Below are 15408 nucleotides of genomic sequence, written 5' to 3' on the forward strand. Positions count from 1 at the left end.
TAACTGGAAGAGCAGTCAGGCACGCAGCCGCCCCCTCGGAGATCCGAGGGGCCTCGGGGCAGAAAGGGTTAGTGACGACTCTGGGGGCGGCTTTACGGAGCTCAGCGGGAGAGGCCCCGCCCCGCCGCGCCCCGCCCCGCCCCGCCCCGCCCCGCCGCGCCCCGCCTCGCCCCGCCTCGCCCCGCCTCGCCCCGCCTCGCCCCGCCTCGCCCCGCCTGGGAGGCCCTGGCAGCTCCAGCCCGCGAGCAGTTCCGGTGCCAAAACGCTTCCCTCCCCCGCTTCCCCGGAAGTGCTTTTCCAAGGTTCGGGCCGGAGAGAGGCCTTGTAGGCACAGCTGCTGAGCCTCGATCGGCTTCGAGTAGGAACTCCTGCCTGGGTTGGAGCCCGGGGGTCCGCGGCTGCCGACCCGTGCCTGCCTCCTCCCAGCGCCCGGGCCGCCGGTGAGTGGCCGAGGGCAAGCCGCCGGACGGCCGCGGGCCGCGTCAGGACTTGTGCTCTCGGGCCCCTGCCGCCCGCTCTATGCTGCGGGCTCGGCTGTCGGGATCCGGGGATGGGGCTTGTCTACCGCAGAGGTCCCCGCCGAGTCCGCCCGGCGGGAAGGAGCGGGCGGCGGGGCCTTGGGGTGGGCGGGGCGGAGCCGGAGAGGGGGTTCCTGGAGTTGTTGTAGCCGTTGGGACTTGAGAGTGGGGATGGGCCGGGCCTCGGTCCACCCGTCCTCCTCATTTCTGCTCCCCCAAGTCTTCCGCGTTGCCTCTCCGATTTGGTTTCCTCTGGCGACCTGGGGCCGGGAATCTGGACACCAGACTCAATCTTGGGCTCCGGTTCTCGACTTTGGGGTCCCCCGGGTCTGTCCTGGGGTCGGTAACTAGCCCGGGTCCCAGGGGTGTCGTCTCCTCAGTCTCTGGGCCGGGCGATGCATGCGTAGATGCCGGGGATCTTTTGCAAACATCCAGACCCGCCACGGGGTTGCCCTGGGATCGATTTGGACTGCGCCCGGCACCGGTTCTGAATACGTAGGTCAGTGTGGCACCAGCGTGCCTCCCATGGTCTTTTACTCGCTGGAAAGCTTGCTCGAGCTGTTGCCGAAGTCATTTAGGAAAACAGCTTGCTTGGGGAAAATCAGTAGTTAAGAAAAGTTCCCTTATTTTCCTGCAGGCTTAATAAAAGGATGCTATTCTGTAATATGCACTCCTTATTCTGGTGGCATGGCGAGTTTAGTCTGCGGCTATTGCACCAACTGGTTACAGAGAGTTGGAGAATTACTTGCACACCCTCTTCCCCGAAGTTTGTATACTTTCATATTTGGATCTGTCATTTTCCTTAACTTCTAAAAAAACATTTTTGTCAGTAACTCCTCAGAGGTCCCCTATACTGTTAAGAGTTGTGCTGCAATGCAGAGGTTCACATAGGTAGACAGAGGTGATGAGTGTGCGTGTGTTTTAACCTATATTTTGGGGTATTTACCTCGGATAAGTTGAGAATGTTTAGAGGAGAAAGTGATGTAGGTAGTTTTTTTAGTGAACAGATTTCAGGTGGTGAACTGCTGGAAGGTTTGTAGGCGATAAGGGTTTTCCGCATTTAATAGTGATTTTTAAATTAGGATCACAAGAGAGTGTGGTTGTGACTGTCTGCATTGTTTTTGTTTTTGCAGTGTAAAGTATACACAAACCACCTTTGTGAATCATGACACCTAACTGCGTTTCTCATCTTGTGCTTCTATTAGGACTTATACTGTAGTTTTTTAGGTACTTACCTCATTCTCTCTCCTCCCACTACTGGAAGGGGAGGTAATAGGGAAAATAGACTGAAGTGGTAAGTTCAGTGAGCTCTCCTGTGCAAAAGAAAATGTATTTCAGTGTTGTTGATTTTCAGCAGGCAAAGTGTGGATGACTTTTTAAAAAATTGTTTCTTTTATTCCTTTATTGATTGTGGTCAAAGGGTGGTTGATTTTTGAAGTCCCTGGAAGTCCCTGGAAGAAGTTGTGGAGGGAAGATTAGTTGCCCAAGTTTTAGATTTAGATAGAAATTGTAGATTCTTAGCCTTTGGAAGTACTTGATTGTTTAGAGCTTATGGTTGGAATTTTGGAATCGAGAAAATGTGCAAAAGGGGTCAAGTTAGATATGATTATGGATCCACAGTGAGAGTATGATAGATAATGTGTTTTGAAGGGAAATATTTGAAGAATTGTAAAGAGGTGATCAGGGAATTTCACATACCTTTAGGTACTGTAAATTTTGTTATGTTCAAGTCCATTCAATAAATATTAAATAAATAAATAAATGAATATGAATATTTGCATTGTAAATTTTATTGTATTATTCAAGTCAATGGGTACTGAATTTTTTTTTTTTTAAATATTTTATTTATTTGACAGAGATCACAAGTAGAGAGGCAGGCAGAGAGAGAGGAGGAAGCAGAGAGCCCAGAGAGCCCTATGGAGCAGAGAGCCCAATGCGGGCTCGATCCCAGGACCCTGGGATCCTGACCTGAGCCGAAGGCAGAGGCTTTAACCCACTGAGCCACCCAGGCACCCCTGTTGGTACTGAATTTTTGCTATGTTAGGCATCAAGCGATGTTGGGCAACGATGTAGGAACAAATATACAGCCATAACCTTTAAAATTCATGTTTTGGCAATAATTTTCTAAGGTATGTCAGAAATCATGAAGAGGTAAATTGTATTGCTTAAACATATTACAGATTTTTTCTAATCATAGGTGGGTGTTGTGTGGTTCATGCAAAACACGGAAAAGGCATTATAGGGAACAAAGAGTAAGTATTTGGTTTTCAGGAATTTGAAATCTAGAAGGGGATGTAAGATATTTACATAAAAATGTAAATACTGTGTGAGGGGCTTGACCTAAAGTTTGGAGCTGTATGAAAGGAAAATGGGTTCATTTTTAATGGACTAATCAGCTAAAAAGTGGAAAGTGGTGGAGGTAAAGAAGTACTCTGAAGCTATTGAGCACTTAGCATCGTGCTCTGTGCTAGTTGCTTTCCATACATTTCCCAAGCTTCATAACAACATAAAAACATCTTTCTTAATTAACAAGGAGGGCAGTGCTCCAGTGTATTAAGTAGCTGAGCCTCAGTGTGAATCCAGGTCTGCTTGGTGCCAAAGCCCATGCATTTCCATTATATCATGCTACGTCTCAGTGAACTGACAGCCTGAGTTTCACATTGCAGAGGGTAAGACTTTTCTAAAATAAGAATTTTAGGGGTCGGGAGTAGGTGGAGGAAGGCTTTTCAAATAAAGGGAGTGATGTAAGCACAAGGGTGGAGGTGGGAAAGTTCATTGTATACCCAGAAAATTTAGTGGATGGCTTGCTTAGAATATAGGGTTCATTTTTGGAAATAAGAGATGAGGTTTGAAATTCTAAGTGGGTCTGGGTTGAGGAGCATGTTTAAATGCTGTATTTAAGAGTTCAGCATTTAGGAGGTATTGAGAAACTACTAGGTCTAATAGTGTAGTATGTGAAATGGTTTGAGGTAGAAAGCCAGCTTTCAATATAGTATCCATACTGGGTGAGGACAGTGGCATTGAGATGGGGTGGGTGGAGGAGGGCTTGTTGGGGAAAGTTTGGAGAAACTGGAAGTTGCAAATTACATTCATTTTAAATGTATGTGACGGGGATGGTGGTACTCTTAGTACAAATATAGGCAAAGAGGTGCATAATAAGATAAGTTTTGAATATGTTGAGTTTTTTTTTATACTTGCAAAACATTAGAATTGCCCAGAGGCTTTTGGAAATGTGGGTTTGTAGTTCATGAGAGAGGTCAGTGCTGGGCATATATTAAACATGAGTGTAGAGAATAATACAAATAGATGTACTAGTTGAGTCTGTATAAAGAGATGAAAGAGCTGAGAGGGAGTTTACAAGGAAAGAAAAAAAATGAGCCTTTATTTTAGATGGCATCTGTTTAAAACAGAAGGAAAAGATAGTCTGTACTGTATTCTGCTCCATCTCGTTGCAGATTCAGATGGAGTACAAAGAATCTGATCATGGGAAAATCCAATTGGGAAATAAAATAATGCTATCGTTACCCCATTTCATGGAGGATGAACTCTTTCAGACTCACTTGTTCCAGAGTGTTAGGCTTTAGTTACTTAAGAGCTGTTTGGTCATTTCTTTTGGGCATTTGTTGGCAAGTGATATGTGAGGATTTGGATGCAGATCTCTGACAGGTATTCTGTTTATTCATATTTGTGACTTTCAATTTTGGTTTCAATATCAAAGGCCTTTGAATATTCAAATACAATTTTTGTCCCTCCTATTTCTACTGGCTGCTAGTAGTGCCTTTCCTGGAAAATTGTATTTATTTATTTTTTTTTAAAGATTTTTATTTACTTATTTGACAGAGAGATCATAAGCAGGCAGAGAGGTGCCAGAGAGTGGGGAAAGTAGGCTCCCTGCTGAGCAGAGAGTCTGCTGCAGGGGCTTGATCCCGAGACCCTGAGATCATGACCTGAGCCTGAGATCATGACCTGAGCCGAAGGCCCAGGCTTAACCCACTGAGCCACCCAGGTGCCCTGGAAAATGGTATTTAATTACATATTTTTCTCCCAACTCTCTTTTATAAGTACTGATCAACACAGGTAGTTTTGTCTTTCATGTCCTGATTATCCTAGAGGGATGGAATGGTAAGATACTTTTGTCCATAATGTAATGATACATATATAAAAATTATGTATTTTTATTTGGAAACTAAGGACTATAGACTTATGAAATTACATGTAGTTTTCTGTTTGATATTTAAATATGGGGAACTGGTGTGTTAATATGTAAAAGATTGTAATAGTTTGTAGAATGATGCTCAGATTTATAACTTCTGGAGGGCAAGGTTATTATTTTTAGACTGCATTTCCAGGGAAATGTTTATTTCCTTCTTGAGGATTAACACATTCCTTTTTTTTTTGAGAAATATGTTTTTTACTATATCAGAGGCTCTTGGGAATGTCCTGAGTCCTGCGTCAGTCCCGTTGGAGGCAGGGGTGTTGTGTCTGCTTTGTCTGGGCTGGTTGGCTTAGTTGCAGTGAGCCTGGTATTAATGAGGCAAAGGTCAGGAGTTCCATTTAGCTTCGGTCTCTGAGTGATGGCCAGGGAAGTACACATCTAGCCAGCTGTCTTGGAAATTCTTCAGTTGTCATTGGTCACAAAGGTGACTGGCTTAGGATGGATCTTTATACCACTGAAAGAATATTAGAGGAAACTTAGCATAATGGTTAGTAATTCTGACTTGGGAATTAGACAGACCTGTGTCAGATTTCTCAGTATACGATGTTGGGAGAGTCCCTAAACCTCTCGGAGCTTCTACTTCCTCATTATTGAAGAGGTTAATATTTGGTTTGGGCTTGTCCTACTGTTGTTTTCTTTTTCCAAGTGGGAGTTAGCTGCTTACACCTGTGGTTCCCCAGTTCTGGACTGTGGAGAGGTGTCAGTCCATGACAGAGTTTTTTCTCACTTGTCTGAAATGAGAATGGATTCACTTTTCATGAAGCTAAATCTGTTGAATTTAAAAGATAATTTTTTCCCCTAAAATTATCTTTTACCATTTTTGATGTAAGCATATTAATTCTTTTATGAAATAACGGTGGTGGTAATTGGTAGTTATTTTCTTTTTAAATGTTCTTGGCAAAATAAAAGTTGGCAGCTCTACGCTGGTCTTCCAGTTTTGTTCTTAAGATGATGGTTCTGCGAAATCTGAAAATCTTGGCTTAAACGGAGCCAGGGAATTGGGGGAGATTACTCATCCAGTATATTATACATAGTCAAGTTAGGTTTGGGGGTACATTCTACTGTTCTTTTACCCTATAGGGACTGTATTTTGATTCTCATCACTCACTGCTGAATTAGTTTAATGTTGTCGAGTTTTACATTAAGACTTTCAAGGAGCAGTTCAGATTGTTTTCAGTTCATACAAGTTACTTCAGATTATTTAGGGCTGTATTTCTCAACCAGAGTCCCAAGAGGAAACCGGTGAACTGGGGGGGGTGCTGCCTGGGGGTGCTGCTGTAAGTCATTACTCTGTTGATTAGTCAACAAGATAAATAACTGGCCTTTGATATAATGAAATATTAGAAATTGGCTTTCCTTTTCACCTCTTTTGCGGGGAAGATCTTTGAAGCTAGATCAAGAAAAGTTTTTTTATTTAATAAAGCAAGTAAACCTTGTACAAATATCAGTATTCAGAATGCTTTCTAGAGAAAGAATGGTTCAGCACTTTGCATAATGGGTTATGTAAGTGGAGCCACAGAAGTCCTCCTGGGGACACAAACCAATTATTAGCATAAGCGCTATTGAAATTGCATTCAGTTGTCTAGATGAGGAGCGTTTTGACTCCCTTCTTCACTTAGCAGCATGGGGGTGGGGGGGTGCAGAAAATTTAAGGTGCAGATCTAGCCTAAATGTTAAATTAAGGTTTAACATTTGTTTCCTTTTAGTGTTTTGGTTAAGTAACTTTAAAAATTGGGAGTGCTGTAGAAATACTGAATATGTTAGAATGCCTAAAGCAAAATTTCAGATTAGGCTGAAATAGCTTTGGCCCTCTGTCTTTTAATTTTAAAGGAGACTGGAGTTTTGCTTCTTTCGATATTAAGGATGTTATTGTTTTATAGAGTTTTGTTGAATATTACTGTTCATTCTAAATAAAAGATCATATGGAATACATTTATTCTAACAATGCTTAGATTTTTCCTCCAAAGTATTCCTATTGGCAGAAATGAATGGTATGCTCAGAAGTCTGGAGAGGTAGCCCGAAGTGTCCTGCTATAAGTAGAAAATTTCATGATTCCTGTAGAGTTTTATTTTTAAAAATTCACATGAATTTCATGTTTTGGTATTTTATGTATATGTAAACAGTGTCTTAAAGTCAACTAAAATTAGTGCCCCCAAGGGCCGTATGTTCATCCTATGGATTTTTCATATCTCTAGGACATGGCTTGCATGGCAGTTTAGTGGCACTGTGCTTAACTGCTTCATTTTGACTCATTTTTTTAAAAAAATGCTGTGTTCTGTTGGTTTCTGTGGGGATGGTGGACAATTATTGACACTTTTATATGTTTTTAACAGAGAGCAAACTGTTTTGAATACTAATCAAGGAGCTGTAGTTTCATAGAAATAAAATGCCTTTAAGAGGAGATTTAATCAATTTTAAGATGTTCTTTTACATTTAAGATTATTCAATTATCAGTATATTTCACATGTTAAAAATATAGCATCAGTGTCTAATTGAACTTTCTGTAATGATGGAAGTGTTCTGTATCTTTGCTGTTCGGTCTAGTGGCCCTCATATGGCTACTGAGCACTAAAATGTGTCTGGTGTTACAGAGGAACTAAATTTGAAATTTTGTTTGATTTTAATTGATTTCAATGTGAATAGCCGCACTTGGCGGCCAGTGACTACTGTATTAGATAGTGTTGCTCTCAAGGGTTAGGAAGACACGGAGAAGGGATGTTAGAAATCTTCATGTCATCCCTCAGCTCATTTATAGGCAAAATTAGGCCCTCGATAAGTATTTCTTAAATGAAATAAAATTTTTATTGTTTCAGTTTTTTTGAAAGATTTATTTACTTATTTGAGAGAGAGAGAGAGAAAGAGAGGGCGCGTTGGAGCTGGCGTGCACATGTTGGGGGGAGGGACAAGGGGAGAGGGAGAGAGAAACTCTAAGCAGACTCCACGCTTGTGCAGGTGCACACAGGCTTGATCTCCCCTCCCTGACCCAAACCCAGTTGGAAGTTTAACAGATCATCCCACTGAGGCGCCCCTGTTGTTTCAATTTTTAAGACCAAGGTTTGTGAAGTATTCTAGATTTTTAGAGAGTGATCACTAGTCTTGATTTTTTTCTTTTGTGTTGATTTAAAAACTTTACTTTTGTTACAAAAGCATACAGTATACTGAATATACAACTTAAACAATTGTAAAATAAATTGCATTGACTGTATCTCTGAAGTCAATTTATACTCCTTACCACTTGTGTTCTCTGACCTGCTTCCTAAGAAACCGCCATCTAAATTTTGTGTTAATCATTCCTTTTTCCTTTTAATTTTCATGAATTAAAGAAAATTTCATTTCCCTCTCTCTTCCAGTTTGGAAGTTAAACTTAATGTAGTTTTCCTTTATTTTAGTCTTCCCTGACTCCCAACAAATTAGATATGATTACTTTTTTAAACACTGTTCCTTTAATTTGCCTCTGCTTTACAAGTATCTTTGCTAATCATTTTCATTTGCATCTCAGACCTCTTGTTTGGGGTCTAAGATCATTTTCTCTCTGCCTGAAATGTATCTCTTAGAACTTTCTTCAGTGAGGGTCTGTTGTTGGAAAATGCTTAGTTTGTTTGAAAATGTCTTTATCTACATCTCATTCCTGAAGATGGGTTTTCTGAGTATGCATCCTATGTTAGCAGTTATTATTTTTCTTTGTTCATTATAGATCTTATTCCATTCTCTTCTGGCTTTTATTGCTGTTGAAAACTCTGTAATCCATCTAATTGTCATTCTTTTATTAAATTATATTTAGAATATTTCGAATCTGTTTTCCACATGTTCATCTTGATATGTCTAGACGTTGATTTTTCTTTATTTATCAAGCTTGGAATTCACTAGGCCATGGAATCTGACGATTGGTGTCTTCAACCATTTTGGAGAAATTTTGGCCATTTTCTCCTCACTTGTATTTGAAGTTGGTCTTCTTACTCTAGCCTCCACGCCTCTTAACCTGTCTTTGCTATTTTCCATTTCTTTGTCTTTCTGTGTTGTGTTCTGGATAATTAGATCCTTTCTTCCAGTTATTTAATTCTTGCTTCATTTGTGTTCAGCTAGTTTATTGAATTAAAAATTTTTTTCACTTTAAGTATTATGTTCTTTTTTATAGTAAAATATGCATAAGGAGAATTTACCACTTTAAATCTGAAAGTGTTCAGTGATGTTAAGTACATTCACTGTCACCTCTGTCCATCCCCAGAACTTTTTTTTATCATCAGGAACTGAAATCTGCCCATTAAACAATAATTTCCCATTGTCTCCTCCACCCAGCCCCTGGCAAGAACTATGTTACATTCTTTTTCTATGAATTTAACTATTCTAGGTACCTCATATAAGTGGATTATACACTATTTGTCCTTCTGTGTGTCTGGCTTATTTCACTTACCATAATGTCTTCAAGGTTCATCCATGCTGTAGCATGTTACTAGGGGCGCCTGGGTATCTCAGTCATTAAGCGTCTGCCTTGGGCTCAGGTCATGATCCCAGGGTCCTGGGATTAAGCCCCACATCTGGTTCCCTGCTCAGTGGGGAGCCTGCTTCTCCCTCTCCCACTCCCCCTGCTTGTGTTCCCTTTCTTTCTGTCTCTCTGTCAAATAAATAAATAAAATCTTCAAAAAAAATAAAAGTTTTATTTACTATACCTTTTTCATTTTTAGAAGTTTCATGTAGTTCTTTTTACAACTGCTTTATCCTTATTAATTTTTGGTAGTCTTATACTTTTTCTTGGTCATGTTGTCAAGCTATCTTTTATTTCTTAAAAACCTATTAAATATACTTATTTTATACATGGTCTCTGATAATTCCAATATTTGAAGTCTTTGTAGATATGATTCTGCTGTTTGTTTTGCTGTATTAATTTTGCAGAGTGATTTTTTTTTTTTAAGATTTTAATTCATTTATTTGCCAGAGATCACAAGTAGGCAGAGAAACAGGCAGAGAAAGTAGAGGAAGCAGGCTCCCCGCGGAGCAGAGAGCCCGATTCGGGGCTCAATCCCTGGACCCTGGAATCATGACCTGAGCTGAAGGCAGAGGCTTTAAACCACTGAGCCAACCAGGTGTCTCTGCAGAGTGATTTTTAATAGCACTTTAAAATTGTATAGATTAGAGCTTACAAATAAACCCCTGGAGGTTAGTATCCTGTTTTCTTAAATTTTGCTGAAGGTCTTATCTGGTTTATTTACTGTATAGTTACCTTTTTCCCCTTACAAGTAGTAAATAACTTGTAGGGAAGTATCCTAGTGTTTTTTATTTTTTCTTGATGAAAAACTTAAGTATAGTAATATACCTTACATTTGTATAGGGCCTTCTAGATTGCTAAGCATTTTTATATTTTATGATTTTATTTTAAAGTCCTGGAAATAAAGACTCAGAGACATAGCTAATAAGAGGTAGCATTGGAATTTAAACCCTGGTTTTCATAAGATTCTTTTTACTAGTTATGCTTGCCTTTTAGGTTACTAGATAGACTGTAATCTCAGGGTCTTGTCTGTGACTTGTTCACTGTTACACTGTCAGTACCTTAGACTTTTGAATGAATAAATAATTATCATCGGGGTTCCTGGGTGGCTCTGTCAGCTAAGCTTCTGCCTTCAGCCCAGGTCATGATCTCAGGTTTCTCAGATCAAGCCCCAGGTCAGGCTCCCTGCTCCATGGGGAACCTGTTTCTCCCTCTCCCTCCACTTGCCTCTACCCCTGTTTGTGCTCTCTCCCTCTCTCTCTCCCAAATAAACTAATAAAATCGTTTTAAAAACCTAACAACATAGACATGAATTGCTGTCTGACAAGTGTTTTATTTTATTATTTTTTTAAAGATTTTATTTATTTATTTGACAGACAGATCACAAGTAGGCAGAGAAGCAGGCAGAGAGAGGGGGGGAAGCAGGCTCCCCACTGAGCAGATAGCCCAATGTGTGGGGCTTGATCCCAGGACCCTGGGATCATGACCTGAGCCGAAGGTAGAGGCTTAACCCACTGAGCCTCCCAGGCACCCCTGACGAGTGTTTTATAAGGTAGTTCTATTGTAGTCATGTTATTTATGTATTTTGTGTTTATATTTACATATATATAATTATGTACATATAATCATTGAGAGCTTAGAGCTTGTGTGGAAGGGGTTTTTAATGCTTTGTATAACTCTAGCTAAGTTTTTTTAGATCAAAAATTTCATGTATTTGCCTATAGCAAAGAAAATTTGGTTTTCTTGAAAACATTAGATGATGAAGATTAGTGAAGTGGACTTTCTGATACTAGTTCAATTCTTTTTCTAGTTATTAAACAATTCTTTTAAGACTTAGGTGATGGGACGAAATGATTCAAGGTTTTCCTAAGGTCACTTTTTATCCTGATAAACTAGGGTGAAGTGTTGGTTAATGTAATCTTTTGATCTGGTGAATTGGTAGAAGCTGGTCCCTAGCTAAATTCATGCCTTTTTTTCTCTGACCTCTTACTTTCTATGTCCCATTCTTGGTTAAAGCTGGAGGGACTTGGGCATTGAATCTTGGCTAGAACATGGATTCATTCACTGAGTTGGTGAGTCCGTAAATGGTTCTTGCGAGCCCAGGTATCAAGAACCATTTTAGGCATTGAGGTTAAGACGGAGGGTTAAGATGGATGTGGTTGCTGTCAAGTAGCACAAACTAGAGGTCATGAACTATTATGTCCTTTGTCTGTATTAGTCATTTATGTATTTAAATTGAATATATGTAAGAAAATCATATTTCTATCTGTTGAAACTTTTCTGGCAAGGGAGAGGATCCTGAGGGCTGTTGCTTAATGGAATATATAAGTATAGGGTTTGAGATTCAGAACTATTCAGTTAAGCATATTCTGAAAATTGACTGATACTTTCATTTTAATTGAAGCCTTTTATTAAAGCCTTTTATTAAACCTGACCTAAGTAAGTTATGGTTCAATCTAAAGACTGCTATTTGCCTCATACGTGGTTTTGTGCATAGTTAGTATGTAGTAGTGTCTTGGAAATTCTGTATTTCATGGCTCATTTTTTTTTTTTTTTAAGATTTTATTTATTTATTTGACAGAGAGAAATCACAAGTAGATGGAGAGGCAGGCAGAGAGAGAGAGAGAGAGGAGGAAGCAGGCTCCCTGCCAAGCAGAGAGCCCGATGCGGGACTCGATCCCAGGACCCTGAGATCATGACCTGAGCCGAAGGCAGCGGCTTAACCCACTGAGCCACCCAGGCGCCCTCATGGCTCATTTTACATTCCTTTATCTCCCACACCCTCAAAAAAAAAAGCATAATATATTCACAAGCACATGTATTTAAAAAAAAAAAAAAACACTTTTATTTTGAGGTAGAGACTCATAGGAAGTTGCAAAAACAATAGTGTCCTATATACTTCTTACTCGGTTTCTCCAGTGGTGATATCTTACGTAGCTGTCATAGAATATGAAAACCAAGAAGTTGATATTGGTACATTTGTGTTAACTAGACTATAAACCATACACAGATCTCACCATTTTTAAAAACCTGCATTTCTGTGTAAGTGTGTAGTTCTGTACAGTTTTATCCCATGTATTGTTTTGTGTAACCACCATAATCAAGATTCAGAACTATTCATCACCACCAAAGAATTCCCTAGCATCACCTCTGTGTATTCACAACCCTACCCAACACTAGTTTTGCCATTATGAGAATATTATGTGAATGAAATAATACAGTATGTAATCTTTTGAGGTACATATTTTAAAAATATAATTTATTTTAATTCTAAAAGTAGAATAACATTTCAGAAATGTTAGACAATGGAAAAAACATACTTTGAAACCACCACTCTAATAGTCATCATTTTGGAGTTTTTTTACAGCCTTGTTCATATGATGTTTTATATCCTATTTTAGTATATGCTCAATCTTGTTTGTTTTTTTTTAACTTAATGTTATATTAAATATTTTCTGTTACCATCATACTTAATTTTCACTATTACAAGAAATGTTGCAGAAAACACCTTTGAGCATATAGATTTCTTCATATTTTTAGTTATTTCCTTAGGGCAGATTCCCAGATGTGTGATATTGAGCCAAAGGATATGAGGGTTTATTAGTCTTGAAACATTTGGTCAAATTGCTTTTCAAGAGGATAGTATTACTAGTACTATTTTACGTATCCTTCTTAGATTGGATATTAGTGTTACTTCCCTTGCCCCCCCCCCCGCCCCAATTAATAAGGTGAAAAAGGTACTTCATTGTTCTAATTTTAGAGTGCAGTTCTTTATGTAACTTTTTTTTCCTTGAAGAAGAAAATTGGTTGTAATGTCATAATGACATGAACTTTTAAAAATGTGATTTTACTTTTAAGTAATTTAGAAAAGCATTTAAATATCTCTGTTAGTGTTCAACAGTTCCGAGCAAGAGGTTGAATCACCAGATCCTTGTCTTTACCTTAACTGTAACCTCCTTAGTTGGCAGGTTTGTTACCTGCCAAATGATTGCCAGTTTCTGCATTGGTTCTCTTTGGTCTCTGCCATTATCTCTTAATTACTATCCTAAGTCTGGATCCTTGACCTTTCCCGTCTAGAATGGCTGCTCCCTCCAATGGTAATACACTGGCACCTCATTCATTTTTCTTATGTTCTTGTCAGCTTTAGGTGCACGGTCGTGCAATCATGTTAATGCATTACCGTTGATGTTTATCCTTATGGTTAAGTATAATCCTAGGGACTCTGTATAATCTGGGGCATTCATTAGGATTAAATGTCTTCCCTTTTTTGACAACCACTGCAGAAGTTATATGGCCAATAATGTATGGGGCATGTATAATGTGCATGAATAAAAAAAATAAAAATACAAGGAAGTTGTATACTTTTTGCTTTTCTGTATGTTTCAGAAATGTTATTCTTAGAGCAGTAGACCCTCAGGGTAATAACAAAACCCTTAAAGTAAAACAAGTTTTTAGTTGAATGTTACTAAGTGCCATGCACTGTGCAAGTTCTTTATTTAGTCTTCACAATTTTCCCTTAAATTTTTGGGATAGCTAGATAGGAGGATCTCATACGTGATGTGGAATAGATAATTGAGAAATTTGATTAGCAGGGAATTATAAAAAAGATACATTATTTGTAACTTGAATATATACTACATTCCTTCACCGTTTCTTTCCCTCTACAGCGTCAGTGTTTTTCTTTGTCAATGGGTTCTTTGATTAGAAATCTGGATTGTCTAGGAGTGCCTGGGTGGTGTAGTCAGTTAAGCATCTGACTCTTAGTTTTGACTCAGGTTGTGATCTTGGGGTCTTGAGATCAAGCCCAACCTTGTGCTTTGCACTCAATGTGGAGTCTGCTTAAGCTTCTCTCTCCCTCTCCCTCTGGGCCCTGCCCCCACTTGCACTCTCTTTCTCCAAAGTAAATAAATAAATCTTAAAAAGAAAAGAAATCTGGATCATCTTTTTGGCTTAATCTCCACCCAGGAGTCATTATCTATTGGATATCATAACAGTATCCCTTTCCTATAGAAGAGAGAATTTGAGGCATTTTCAATGTGTTCTGTAAAATCTTTCTATGTTTTATGATTTTTTGGTTGTACTTTTAAAGCTGTTTTATGTACACATAATTCCATATTAACTTTTTAAAAGTTAATTAGCCTTTGAATCTTTTTGAATTTTTCAACACAATTTTCAGAGACAGAATCTGTCAGAAACAGCTGGCTCTTGTTAAGTGTCTAGCTCATTTGGTGAGCAGAAGGGTGGGGGCACATTAAGAAAGTGATCTGCTTAGAAGACTCTACTAGGTGCAAGTGGTCAGCCTGTGGTGGGCATCAGGGGGTGATTTATGGAGGGACTGGAGAGCATTATTTCTGTAAGATGATAAAATAGAGGACTGTTAAAAGAGTTTCTACTGAATTATGAACCTTACTTCCATTTTACGGATGAGGAAGCTGAGGCCTCAGGGAGTTGAATAACATTCCTGAGACAGATACTAAGTGGTAGAGTCCAGGATTTGTACCTGAAATGTGAATAGATTGAAATATAGTGTGTCCTCATACGTACTGTGAAGTGTTCGATGCCTTTTAGGTCATCTGATTTAGTCAGTTCAGTGAGTACACGTGAGTGGTCTTCAGGTTGTGCTTGGGGGTAGGGTTTTTGTGGTTATTCCACATCTTGGGTCCTAGTTTTATTTTGCACTTAAGTATTTCTTTTGTGCTAAAAGAAAAATAAGAGCTATAAAAAATAAGAGCACATACCCAGGTGAAAATTAGGCTTACAGTAATTTGTTTTGTTTTATATTGGATGTGTGTATGTGACTGCAGTCACATACAGTGTTGTAACTGCTGAGGAAATTGTGAAATGAAAACTTAACGGGAAAGATGGAGTGGAGAACACAGACATACATAAACTATGCTCTTCCTCCTATGAAATTTCCTTCATAGTTTGGGATCTGAGCATTCATCTTTATCCATGTTATTGCTATTTCATGAAGCATCAGTTGAGCTAGTAATTCATAGGTTCTTTCTGTGCTCACCCAGAACACATTAACCTTTTCCTGATAAATGTTTTGTCAATATTTAGAATCTGGTGTGTATTTTTAGTTTACATTTTGCTTTTTTAGAACAGTTAAAAAAAAAAAAGTGGGGTGCCTGGGTGGCTCAGTGGGTTTAAAGCCTCTGCCTTCGGCTCAGGTCACGATCCCAGGGTC

At 39.2% G+C, this 15408-nt stretch overlaps 1 protein-coding gene across 5 annotated transcripts in view; it reads left to right on the forward strand.

Annotated features, from left to right (window-relative positions):
- The first annotated feature begins 232 nt into the window (after nt 1-232).
- The window catches only part of FRS2 (fibroblast growth factor receptor substrate 2), a 116308-nt gene continuing 101132 nt past the window's right edge, over nt 233-15408 (forward strand). For all 5 annotated transcript variants that reach the window (XM_045073440.1, XM_013056063.2, XM_045073441.1 and 2 more), the window contains exon 1: nt 233-440. The gene's annotated coding sequence lies outside the window, so the exon portion shown is untranslated. The remainder of the gene's footprint in view (nt 441-15408) is intronic.

Source organism: Mustela putorius, unplaced genomic scaffold, assembly GCF_011764305.1.
Source record: "Mustela putorius furo isolate JIRA1106 unplaced genomic scaffold, ASM1176430v1.1 tig00537227_pilon_pilon_pilon, whole genome shotgun sequence".
Taxonomy (NCBI): Eukaryota; Metazoa; Chordata; class Mammalia; order Carnivora; family Mustelidae; genus Mustela; species Mustela putorius.